Genomic DNA, 13,700 nt, shown 5'->3' with positions numbered 1-13,700 from the left:
AATCACAGAAGTAAAAAGTATATTATTATAACTGTGTTGGTTATGCAAAACTGGGGAATGGGTAATTAAGGGATTATCTATCTTTTAAAACAACAAAAATTCTGGTATTGACTGTCCCTTTAAGTGACGTCATCCAAGATGGCGTCCCTTAGATTCCGATTGGCTGATGGAATTCTATCAGCCAATCGGAATTAAGGTAGAAAAAATCCTATTGGCTGATTGGATCAGTAGGTAAGTTGCGGCGACATTGGGGGCAGCAGATTAGGGGTTAAGAAATATAATGTAGGTGTCGGTGATGTTGGGGGCATCAGATTAGGGGTTAATAAATATAATGTAGGTGGCGGTGATGTCTGTATCAGCAGATTAGGGGTTAATAAGTATAATGTAGGTGGCGGCGATGTTGGGGGGCAGATTAGGGGTGTTTAGACTTGGGGATCATGTTAGGTGTTCGGTGTAAACATAACTTTAGTTTCCCCATAGGAATCAATGGGGCTGCGTTACTGAGCTTTACGCTGCTTTATAGCTGGTGTTAGACTTTTTCTCAGCCGGCTCTCCCCATTGATGTCTATGATATTGATGACTTAAGCAGTGTAGTGTGGAGCACAATTTTACTCTACGGTCTACGCTCACTTTTTGTCTTTTAACGCCGGGTTTGTAAAAACCCGTAATACCAGCGCTGCAGGTAAGTGAGCGGTGAGAAAAAACTGCACGGTAGCACCGCACAGCTCATAACGCAAAACTCGTAATCTGGCCATCAAATTGCTCAGTGTTTAAAATGAAACAGGTTAAGTTAACACTGTTCAGTTTACACTACAGCTGACTTAATTTTGAAATACATACAAACAAGCCTAAATCCTACATTTAACCAGATCTAATGGTATGAGACTTCCACCAAGACCATATGAAGTACAGCATTTTAAAAATCCATAAGTACAGCTGACAGATGGGAACATTTGTACACCATATTTGAAGTGGTTCTCTTGGTTGGGGAAAATGGGGAAAAAAAACAAACATATGTCAACCTTTCAAAAGTACTTTTCTTCATCTAGCCATTTACCCGGATCATTAATGTACAATTTTGAATTCACATAATTATTATTTTTTGCACATTTACAAATATGATTCTTTAAAAAGTGATCTCTTAATTTCTGCAATTTTTTTTTTCTCATGCATGTTACACACTGTTGATTTAGGGGATGCAATTTGAAGAAATGTTACCTCCTGTGAATGTTTCTGTGGGTGTCTGTGTTTATGTATTTGTGCTTTTGTTTGTGTCTCTATGAGTGTGTATGATTTTTTTTTCTGTGGGTCTCTCTGTGAGGGTGGTGTGGTGGTGTATGTCTTTGTGTGTTTTCTGAGGCTGTCTCTGTCAGTGTTTCCTTGGGTGTATGTGCAGGGCCGCCACTAGAAATTTTGGGGCCCCTGACTTAACCATTGATCAGCCCCCCCCCCTCCTTTGACATGTGCAATTTGACCAAGTGACTAAAACGTATATACACTTTATTCTTAAGTGTCTATTTAAACTTGGAAATGTTGTAAAGGTAGTAACATACACACACACACACACACACACACACACTCATACACTGAAACACACTCACACATAAGGATTCACATATAGACACTCTAGAAGACACGCAAAGAAACACACTCAGACACAGACACTCAAACAGACACTCAGCACTTGTTTACATTGACCTGATGAGGTAAACTACAGTTTTGTAAAAAAAGGAGATTTACCAAACAAAATATGGAGTTCTGATTATCTTTTGTAAAGGAAGATGCCAACTAAATGATGACATCAGCATGCAGTGGCTGAAAGGAAGGGCCCTGAACTGCCTAAACAATCATTTAAAGGTTAAATGGTGGATTGGTGACTTCCGGAAAGGTCTCGTTAGTCTCAAAGTCTGTAGAAAGATGTGAATAATCAGTAGTAAGGTCAAAATGTCCTAAAAAGGAACAGACAATGGACACACACACTCAAACTTGCACATACACCCAAGGAAACACTGACAGCCTCAGAAAACACAGACATACACACACACACAGAGACACCCACAGAAAACACACAAAAACACACACACACAGAGAGACAACCACATAAAACACAGAAAGACATAAAGACATACATACACACACCCTCAGTGAGACAGACACAGAAAACACACACCCTCACAGAGACATCCACAGAAAACACAGACATGCATACATACATACATACACACACACACCCTCACAGAGGCATCCAGTGAAAATAAACAAAGACAAACATACACACACCTTCACAGAGACACCCATAGAAAAAGCTCAAAGACATATGCACACACCCTCACAGACATCCACAGAAAATACACAAAGACATACACACCCACCCTCACAGAGAGACCCACAGAAGAAAAATACATACACACTCAGAGACACAAATTAAAGCACAAAGACATAAACACAGACACCCACAGAAACACTCACAGGAGGAAACATTTATGCACCTTGCATCCCCTAAATCAACAGTGTGTAACATGCATGATAAAAAAAATGCAGAAATTAAGAGATCACTTTTAAAGAATCATATTTGTAAATGTGCAAACAAAAATAATTCTGTGAATTCAAAAGTGTACATTGATGATCTGGGTAGATGGCTAGATGAAGAAAAGTACTTTTAAAAGGTTGACATATGTTTGTTTTTTCCCCATTTTCCCCAACCAAGAGCACCACTTCAAATATAGTGTACAAATGATCCCATCTGTCAGCTGTATTTATGGATTTTAAAAATACTGTACTCTATATGGTCTTGGTGGAACCATAAGCTGTGGTACTCATACCATTAGATCTGGTTAAATGCAAGATTTAGGCTTGTTGGTATGTATTTCAAAATTAAGTCAGCTGTAGTGTAAACTGAACAGTCTTAAGTTAACCTGTCTCATTTCAAACACTGAGCAATCTTAGTCTGAGAGTATAACATGTTATGCAGATGTAAAAATCTTAAATAAAATGCCTCCTTGCATCTGGAAAGTCCTTGCATAAAGGGGCAGTAAACTGGAATGTAATATATATATATATATATATATATAATATATATATATATATATATATATATATATATATATATATATATATATATAATATATATATATATATATATATATATATATATATATATATATATATATATATATATATGCCAAAAGGGCACCTACCGTTTGTGTATTGAGGAGGAAACATTTCTGCATGGTTTTAAATATAGAATTTTTACAGCATTGTTAAATAATCATAAATACACTGTTGCTAAAAAAAAATGTGTTTTATGGACCCCTGGCCCCACCATACAACTACTACCACACTGAAGTTACAATCTCAAATTGCACAAAGAAATAAAAAAACATTTGCTAAGTAAGTCCTACCTCCTCTGCAAATAAAAGTGATCTGGCGTCTGACTGTAGGCTAGGGTTTTTTTATTTTGGGGTGGCTTTTTTATTTGATAGGGCTATTAAATTAGGTGTAATTGTTTTTTATTTTTGATACTGTGTTTTTTTTGTAACTTAGTGTTTTTTATTTTTTGTAACAGTAATTTTTAATTGTAGATTTAAATAATTTGAGTAGGGTTAGGTTTTTAAATATGTAATATAGTTAATTTTATTGGTAGTTTAATGTAATTTTAGTATAATAATTAGGGTAGGTTAATTAATAGTTTAATATAGTTTAATTTAATTGTAGGATAATAGTTAGGGTAGGTTAATTAATAGTTTAATATAGTTTATTTTAATTCTAAACGTAAGTTTTAATTTATGTTGTAATTTTAATGTAGTTAGGTTTAGGGTATAATAGCTTAATTTAGTTTATGGCGATGTGGGGGGCTGAGGGTTTAGGGGTTAATAGGTTTATTAAGTGGTAGTGATGTGGGAGGCCAGGGGTTTAGGTGTTAATACATTTATTTAGTTGCGGTGGGGTCCGGGAGCGGCGGGATAGGGGTTAATACATTTATTTAGTTGCGGCGGGGTCCGGGAGTGGCGGGATAGGGGTTAATATGTTTATTTAGTTGCGGCGGGGTCCTGGAGCAGCGGGATAGGGGTTAAACATTTTAGTATACAGTAGTGGCTCATCCTGGGATGGGATTTGTCCACTTACAGTATGTACAATAAAGTTATTAGAATGTCAATATTACATCACAAACTTTTGATTGGTGTGTGGGTGGTAAAAAGCTTCCTTTGTAACAAGGTACAGTACAGCATGTTGTACAGTTCTGAGGATGATAACCCTTCTTAGGTCTAAGTGCATATTTTTCATATAACAATGTACAAGATCAATTTTAATAAGAACATCTCTAAGATTCTTATGGCACGCAATCCTCAGCAGTAAAGCATTTCTAAAAAAAAAAAAAAAAAAATGTAATCAGAACTTAAAGTGAATGTCAAGTCACGTTCACCACTCTTCCTCATCTTGTTAATTACCTAAAATAAACGTTAGTTTAAGTCATCATTTTTTTATAATTTAAGACTAAAACTATAATCGAAGGATTTATAACCCTACTTTGCTTACTTTCTTCCTCCGCCCGCCATTTTGTCCCTCGTATCTAATTTGATTGACATTGCCTTTAACGAATTATAGCTCATACCCCGTGGCGTCCAGCCCCTTTTTGCACACGTAACGCCATCAAACTGAGCATGCGTTCCCTAACAAATCGTCATTGACAATCCATGCTCGTTCACATGTAGCGCATGTGCAAACAATTCCTAACACCTAACGCATGCGCAATGTCTATCTACCTGTCAACCGCGGTCCACGATCCCCCGCCGCAATCCCTAATAAAGTGTTTAACCCCTAAACCGCCGCTCCCGGACCCCGCCGCCACCTAATAAAGTTATTAACCCCTAAACCACCGCTCCCGGACCCCGCCACCATCTACCTTACCTACCCCGCCGCCATCTACCCCACCTTCCCCGCCGCCATCTACCTTAGCTACCCCACCGCCATCTACCACAGCTACCCCACCGCCATCTACCACAGCTACCCTGCCGCCATCTACCCCATCTACCCCGCCGCCATCTACCACAGCTACCCGCCGCCATCTACCCCATCTACCCCGCCGCCATCTACCCCATCTACCCCGCCGCCATCTACCCCATCTACCCCGCCGCCATCTACCCCATCTACCCCGCCGCCATCTACCTTATCTACCCCGCCGCCATCTACCCCATCTACCCCGCCGCCATCTACCCCACCTACCCCGCTGCCATCTACCTTAGCTACCCCGCCACCATCTACCCCACCTACCCCGCCGCCATCTACCTTACCTACCCCACCGCCATCTACCTTACCTACCCCGCCGCCATCTACCCCACCTACCCCACCGCCATCTACCTTACCTACCCCGCCATCTACCACATCTACCCCGCTGCCATCTACCTTACCTACCCCGCCATTTACCCCGCCATCTACCCCATCTACCCCGCCATGTACCTTACCTACCCCACCATCTACCCCGCCACCATCTACCTTTGCTACCCCGCCGCCATCTACCCCATCTACCCCGCCACCATCTACCTTACCTACCCCGCCATCTACCCCATCTACCCCACCATCTACCTTACCTACCCCGACGTCTACCCCATCTACCCTGCCGCCATCTACCACAGCTATCCGCCGCCATCTACCTTACCTACCCCGCCATTTACCCCGCCATCTACCCCATCTACCCCGCCATCTACCTTACCTACCCCACCATCTACCCCATCTACCCCGCCACCATCTACCTTAGCTACCCCGCCACCATCTACCCCATCTACCCCGCCACCATCTACCTTACCTACCCCGCCATCTACCCCATCTACCCCATCTACCCCACCATCTACCTTACCTACCCCGCCATCTACCCCATCTACCCCGCCACCATCTACCACAGCTACCCGCCGCCATCTACCCCATCTACCCCGCCGCCATCTACCCCATCTACCCCGCCGCCATCTACCCCATCTACCCCGCCGCCATCTACCCCATCTACCCCGCCGCCATCTACCTTATCTACCCCGCCGCCATCTACCCCATCTACCCCGCCGCCATCTACCCCACCTACCCCGCCACCATCTACCTTAGCTACCCCGCCACCATCTACCCCACCTACCCCGCCGCCATCTACCTTACCTTCCCCGCCGCCATCTACCTTACCTACCCCGCCGCCATCTACCCCACCTACCCCGCCGCCATCTACCTTAGCTACCCCGCCATCTACCACATCTACCCTGCCGTCATCTACCTTACCTACCCCGCCATTTACCCCGCCATCTACCCCATCTACCCCGCCATCTACCTTACCTACCCCACCATCTACCCCATCTACCCCACCATCTACCTTAGCTACCCCGCCATCTACCCCATCTACCCCACCATCTACCTTACCTACCCCACCATCTACCCCATCTACCCCGCCACCATATACCTTAGCTACCCCGCCGCCATCTACCCCATCTACCCCGCCACCATCTACCTTACCTACCCCGCCATCTACCCCATCTACCCCATCTACCCCACCATCTACCTTACCTACCCCGCCATCTACCCCATCTACCCCGCCGCCATCTACCACAGCTACCCGCCGCCATCTACCCCATCTACCCGCCGCCATCTACCCCATCTACCCCGCCGCCATCTACCCCATCTACCCCGCCGCCATCTACCTTATCTACCCCGCCGCCATCTACCCCATCTACCCCGCCGCCATCTACCCCACCTACCCCGCCGCCATCTACCTTAGCTACCCCGCCACCATCTACCCCACCTACCCCGCCGCCATCTACCTTACCTACCCCGCCGCCATCTACCTTACCTACCCCGCCGCCATCTACCCCATCTACCCCGCCACCATCTACCTTACCTACCCCGCCATTTACCCCGCCATCTAACCCATCTACCCCGCCATCTACCTTACCTACCCCACCATCTACCCCATCTACCCCGCCACCATCTACCTTAGCTACCCCGCCGCCATCTACCCCATCTACCCCGCCACCATCTACCTTACCTACCCCGCCATCTACCCCATCTACCCCATCTACCCCACCATCTACCTTACCTACCCCGCCATCTACCCCATCTACCCCGCCGCCATCTACCACAGCTACCCGCCGCCATCTACCCCATCTACCCCGCCGCCATCTACCCCATCTACCCCGCCGCCATCTACCCCATATACCCCGCCGCCATCTACCCCATCTACCCCGCCGCCATCTACCTTATCTACCCCGCCGCCATCTACCCCATCTACCCCGCCGCCATCTACCCCACCTACCCCGCCGCCATCTACCTTAGCTACCCCGCCACCATCTACCCCACCTACCCCGCCGCCATCTACCTTACCTACCCCGCCGCCATCTACCTTACCTACCCCGCCGCCATCTACCCCACCTACCCCGCCGCCATCTACCTTAGCTACCCCGCCATCTACCACATCTACCCCGCCGCCATCTACCTTACCTAACCCGCCATTTACCCCGCCATCTACCCCATCTACCCTGCCATCTACCTTACCTACCCCACCATCTACCCCATCTACCCCGCCATCATCTACCTTAGCTACCCCGCCGCCATCTACCCCATCTACCCCGCCACCATCTACCTTACCTACCCCACCATCTACCCCATCTACCCCATCTACCCCACCATCTACCTTACCTACCCCGACATCTACCCCATCTACCCCGCCGCCATCTACCCCATCTACCCCGCCCCCATCTACCTTAGCTACCCCGCCGCCATCTACCTTAGCTACCCCGCCGCAATATATTTTAAAAATATTAACCCCTAATTTAATCCCCCTACACCGCCGCCAGCTATATTAACTATATTAACCCTAATTATATTAGGGTTAATATAGTTAATATCGTTATTATATTATATATATATTAAGTATAATAACCCTATCTAACTCTAACATCCCTAACTAAATCCTTATTAAAATAGATCTAATTAATATTAATATTATTAATTATAATATTCCTATTTAAATGTAAATACTTACCTATAAAATAAACCCTAAAATATCTACAATGTAATTAATAATTACATTGTAGCGATTTTAGGGTTTATATTTATTTTACAGGCAACTTTGTATTTATTTTAACTAGGTACAATAGCTATTAAATAGTTATTTACTATTTAATAGCTACCTAGTTAAAATAATTACCAATTTACCTGTAAAATAAATCCTAACCTAAGTTACAAATACACCTACACTATCAATAAATTAAATAAACTACAAATATCTAAACTAAAATACAATAAATTAAACTAAACTAAATTACCAAAAAAACCCACTAAATTACAAAAAATAAAAAAAATATTACAAGATTTTTAAGCTAATTACACCTATTCTAAGCCCCCTAATAAAATAATAAAGCCCCCCAAAATAAAAAAATTTCCCTGCCCTATTCTAAATTAAAAAAAGTTCAAAGCTCTTTTACCTTACCAGCCCTTAAAAGGGCCTTTTGTGGGCATGCCCCAAAGAAAACTGCTCTTTTGCCTGTAAAGATAAACACAATACCACCCCCCAACATTACAACCCACCACCCACATACCCCTATTCTAAACCCACCCAAACCCACCTTAAAAAAACCTAACACTAACCCCCTGAAGATCTCCCTACCTTGTATTCACCCAGCCGGGCAGAACTCTTCATCCGATCCAGGCGATGTCCAATCAAGCGGCAGAGAAGTCTTCCATCCGGGCGAACTCTTCTTCCATCTGGCGATGTCTTCAAGCAAAGCGGCATCTTCAATCTTCTTTCTTCGCTCCTCCGTCGCGGAGCATCCATCCAGCACGAAGACTAAACGAGGAATGAGGTACCTTTAAATGATGTCATCCAAGATGGCGTCCGTCGAATTCCGATTGGCTGATAGGATTCTATCAGCCAATCGGAATTAAGGTAGAAAAATCTGATTGGCTGATTCAATAGGTATAATTAGCTTAAACATCTTGTAATATTTTTTTATTTTTTGTAATTTAGTGTTTGTTTGTTTTTGTAATTTAGTTTAGTTTATTTTATTGTATTTTAGTTTAGAAATTTGTAGTTTATTTAATTTATTGATAGTGTAGGTGTATTTGTAACTTAGGTTAGGATTTATTTTACAGGTAAATTGGTAATTATTTTAACTAGGTAGCTATTAAATAGTAAATAACTATTTAATAGCTATTGTACCTAGTTAAAATAAATACAAAGTTGCCTGTAAAATAAATATAAACCCTAAAATCGCTACAATGTAATTATTAATTACATTGTAGCTATCTTAGGGTTTATTTTATAGGTAAGTATTTAGATTTTAATAGGAATATTGTAATTAATAATATTAATATTAATTAGATCTATTTTAATAAGAATTTAGTTAGGGATGTTAGAGTTAGATAGGGTTATTATGCTTAAAATATATATATAATATAATAACGATATTAACTATATTAACACTAATATAATTAGGGTTAATATAGTTAATATAGCTGGCGGCGGTGTAGGGGGATTAGATTAGGGGTTAATATTTTTAAAATAGATGGCAGCGGGGTAGGAGCTCACTTTAGGGGGTAGGTAAGGTAGATGGCGGCGGGGTAGCTAAGGTAGATGGCGGCGGGGTAGATGGGGTAGATGGTGGTGGGGTAGATGGGGTAGATCGCGGTGGGGTAGGAGCTCACTTTAGGGGGTAGCTGGGGTAGATGGCGGCGGGGTAGATGGCGGCGGGGTAGGTGGGGTAGATGGCGGCGGGGTAGCTAAGGTAAATGGCGGCGGGGTAGATGAGGTAGATGGCAGCGGGGTAGCTAAGGTAGATGGCGGCGGGGTAGCTGGGGTAGATGGCGGCAGTGTAGATGGGGTTGATGGCTGCGGGGTAGCTAAGGTAGATGGCGGTGGGGTAGATGGGGTAGATGGCGGCAGGGTAGCTGGGGTAGATGGCGGCGGGGTAGCTAAGGTAGATGGAGGCGGGGTAGCCAAGGTAGATGGCGGCGGGGTAGGAGCTCACTTTAGGGGGTAGCTGGGGTAGATGGTGGAGGGGTAGCTAAGGTAGATGGCGGCGGGGTAGATGGTGTAGATGGCGGCGGGGGAGCTGTGGTAGATGGCGGCGGGGTAGCTAAGGTAGATGGGGGCGGGGTAGATGGGGTAGATGGGGTAGATGGCGGTGGGGTAGGTAAGGTAGATGGCAGCGGGGTAGATGGCGGTGGGGTAGCTAAGGTAGATGGCGGCGGGGTAGATGGGGTAGATGGCTGCGGGGTAGCTAAGGTAGATGGGGTAGATGGCGGCGGGGTAGCTGGGGTAGATGGCGGCGGGGTAGCTAAGGTAGATGGCGGCGGGGTCCGGGAGCAGGGGTTTAGGGGTTAATAACTTTATTAGGTGGCGGCGGGGTCAGGGAGCGGTGGTTTAGGGGTTAATACATTTTTTGCTCATATTAACAGCTGTTTCAAAACGCATGCGCAAATTGTTGTCTCCTCGGGAGTGCGCTTCAAGCCTACGTAAGAGAGCAGGAGGGACTGCTCTATAAGCAATACCGGAAGTCAAGGATGGGAGGAGTTGGCGTTCAAGACGTAGATAAGTTATAAATTAAATTATAATATCACAAGATGCTTATTTTTCAAAATAAATATTGCGGTTTACATTGCAAGTATATTAGGAATTAATACTGTTCATTAGAAAGCATATCATTTACATTCACTTTAAGAAATTCCAGTTGTTTTCTATAATAAATACAATTTTGCTTACATTAATCACGAAAGTTGATTAAACAGCTACTCATCCTGTTTGGTAGTCACTAAGGTCCATATTTATCAAGCTCCGTACGAAGCTTGTGGGCCCATGTTTCTGGCGAGTCTTCAGACTCGCCAGAAACACAAGTCATGAAGCAGCGGTCTAAAGACCGCTGCTCCATAACCCTTTCTGCCTGCTCTGAGCAGGTGGGCAGGAATCGCCGGAAATCAACCCGATCGAGTATGATCGGGTTGATTGACACCTCCCTGCTGGCGGCCAGCAGGGAGCGGCGTTGCACCAGCAGCTCTTGGGAGCTGCTGGTGCAATGTTAAATGCAGAGAGCGTATTGCTCTCCGCATTTAGCGAAGTCTTGCGGACCTGATCCGCACTGTCGGATCAGGTCCGCAAGACCTTTGATAAATAGAGGCCTAACTCTCTATTAACATTACCCAATACAGAAAGTTGATAGACAGAACATTATTCTCCACAAGCTGCAATTGTGGAATGACCAATAATTTTTCCTTTTATTTCTTATCATTTATAGAAACTATAATGTTGGTATAACACTTTTAAGTTCTGTAGGATGTGAGCTTTGTACATGTTGAGGACTTATCTAGAATGGCTCCTATATTGAGGAACTCTCTGCATCACTTTGCAAGACTCGAGTTTTCATAGTTTGAAGCGTTACTTAAAGACTCTTCTGTTCAGGGATGCATACAATAAACACTATCCTTTCTTACATCAGTTCTTTTCCTTCTCCTTTGTCATCCCCTTGAATCCAAGCCTACAAGCACAGCAGTGACGTGCGGTGGGGTCAGTGGCTGGTGAGGCACTGGCTAGTATCAGAGCAAGATAAACACAGATATGAACCTGATAGAGGTTTAATTGTTGGATACTTAAAATTCTGCATGCTCTATCTGAATCATTAAAGTTTAATTTTGACTTTACTGTCCCTTTAATTGTATTAAAGAATTTTATTTTTAAATTAGAGGGACATGAAACCCAAAGCAATTATTTCATGATTAAAATAGCACACTTTATTAATTGAGTACAACAACTTTGACTCTAACTTCTGCTATTCTCCTAAGTATGCACTAGAGGCAATCATCTGTACTATAACTTGTGTTTTCAGCTTGTTTAACACTATGTGGCTGCCAATATTTTGTACATTATCTATATTTGTGAAGAAACATGTTTTATATCATGTATGTTTATAATAACCTCAATAAAAAGCAATATTAAAAAAAAAAGAAAATTAGTTTCAATCTTAAAGTAATAAAATATCAGACACAGCTGTAGTAGAACAAGTTTAAGAATCATACTACAGGATGCTCATATCAACAATCTATACCCCCACCTGTAGTATATATATGGTATCCATGGGAGTGATTGTTTCAGTTTTAATTTTGGAACTGGAGTCTGTGTTTTATTCAAACCTCTTCATTTTTCCCTAAAACTATTCAGACTGTTCTGTCTTTTTCAAGATCAGTTTATGTACCCAATATAGTTTTAGAATGCTTTTATTTATCTTCCTACTCTCAAGGTTCTGTCTTAGTTTCTAAGGTTTGCTTTCCTGGACAAACATTTTTAGCTTGTTGCTTTATAATTTGGTCTGGCTTCTGCTCCCAGGATTTTTTCACAGGTTCTGTGTACCCTTTTGTCTGTGTTCAGATTTCAGGGCATCTCAGTGTTTCTTTCCTGGATGATCTCTTGTTTCAGGTTCCTTCTTTTCATTTAGCAGTATCTCTCTCTGTCAGATGTTGGTTGTTTCTACAATAGCATGGTTGGAAAATCACTTTTCCAAAGAGTTCCTTTTTTTCTCAGACCACAGTTTATTTTCTGTGTGTGCAAATAATTTTGGTCTCTGAGACTTTCTTTGACAGTTCTAGGAAGGTTGAAGCTGATTTAAGCTTGTTTTCCTTTTTTTTTTCTTGAGGCCTCTTAATGTTTGTATGTTTCGGCAATGGTGCGAGGGTCATCCTCAGTTATTTTCAGTGGTTTTGTCCTGGGTTCCATAACAGGGCATTTTCTATCTGAGTGGCTGAATCCTTAAACCTTTAATTCAGGTAGTTTCCTTTGTTTGTCCTGCATGGACTGTGATCTTGTCAGATGCTAGTTTTGCAGGTTGACTTGTCTGAGGGCCCCAGAGAGCACAGGGGGTTTGGTTTCCTCATGAGGTTACCAATAATTGTTTTGGAACTCTGTTCAGTCTTCATGGCTATTCAGAATTGGCATCGGTTGGAAACTGTTTTCCATCTTTGTTTTTAGACAATATATCTCATAGCAGTGGTTTATATAATTTATCAGAGGGAACTCACAGCTCCTTAGCCAAAAGAGTAGTATTGGATTATTTCTTGGGCAAACAACCATTGTTGTTGGATCTTTGCAGTTCATATTCCAGGGGTGAGAGACTGGGAGGCAGATTTTCCTACCTGGCAATTTCTGCATTTAGGGGGAGTTGTCTTTATTAGACTTGTGCGCAGCGTAAAAAATAGTTTCGGACCGATTCTGATTTTTTTGAATTTCGGATTTGGATCGATTCAAATTCGGGTACATTTGAATGCATTAGTTTAGTATTTTAATCAATTTGGATGTATTCGGATGTATTAATTTCGGATTCAATTCGTAAATTCGGAAGTTCAATACTATTTCAAATGTAATATTCGAATTTGAATGTCACATTCAAATTCGAATATTATATTTATAAAACACAGTATTGGACTAGAAATACTATTTCGAATTTGAATGTTACATTCAAATTTGAATGTAGCATTCAAATTCGAATATTACATTTGTTAAACACAGTTGTAGACTAGAAATACTATTTCGAATTTGAATGTTACATTCGAATTCAAATGTAGCATTCAAATTCGAATATTACATTTTTTAAACACAGTTGTAGACTAGAAATACTATTTCGAATTCGAATGTTACATTTGAATTCAAATGTAGCATTTAAATTTGAATATTACATTTGTTAAACACA

The sequence above is a fragment of the Bombina bombina genome, chromosome 1 (assembly GCF_027579735.1).
Source record: "Bombina bombina isolate aBomBom1 chromosome 1, aBomBom1.pri, whole genome shotgun sequence".
NCBI lineage: Eukaryota > Metazoa > Chordata > Amphibia > Anura > Bombinatoridae > Bombina > Bombina bombina.
The sequence above is the reverse complement of the archived record's forward strand: the minus strand, read 5'-3'. Positions refer to the sequence as shown.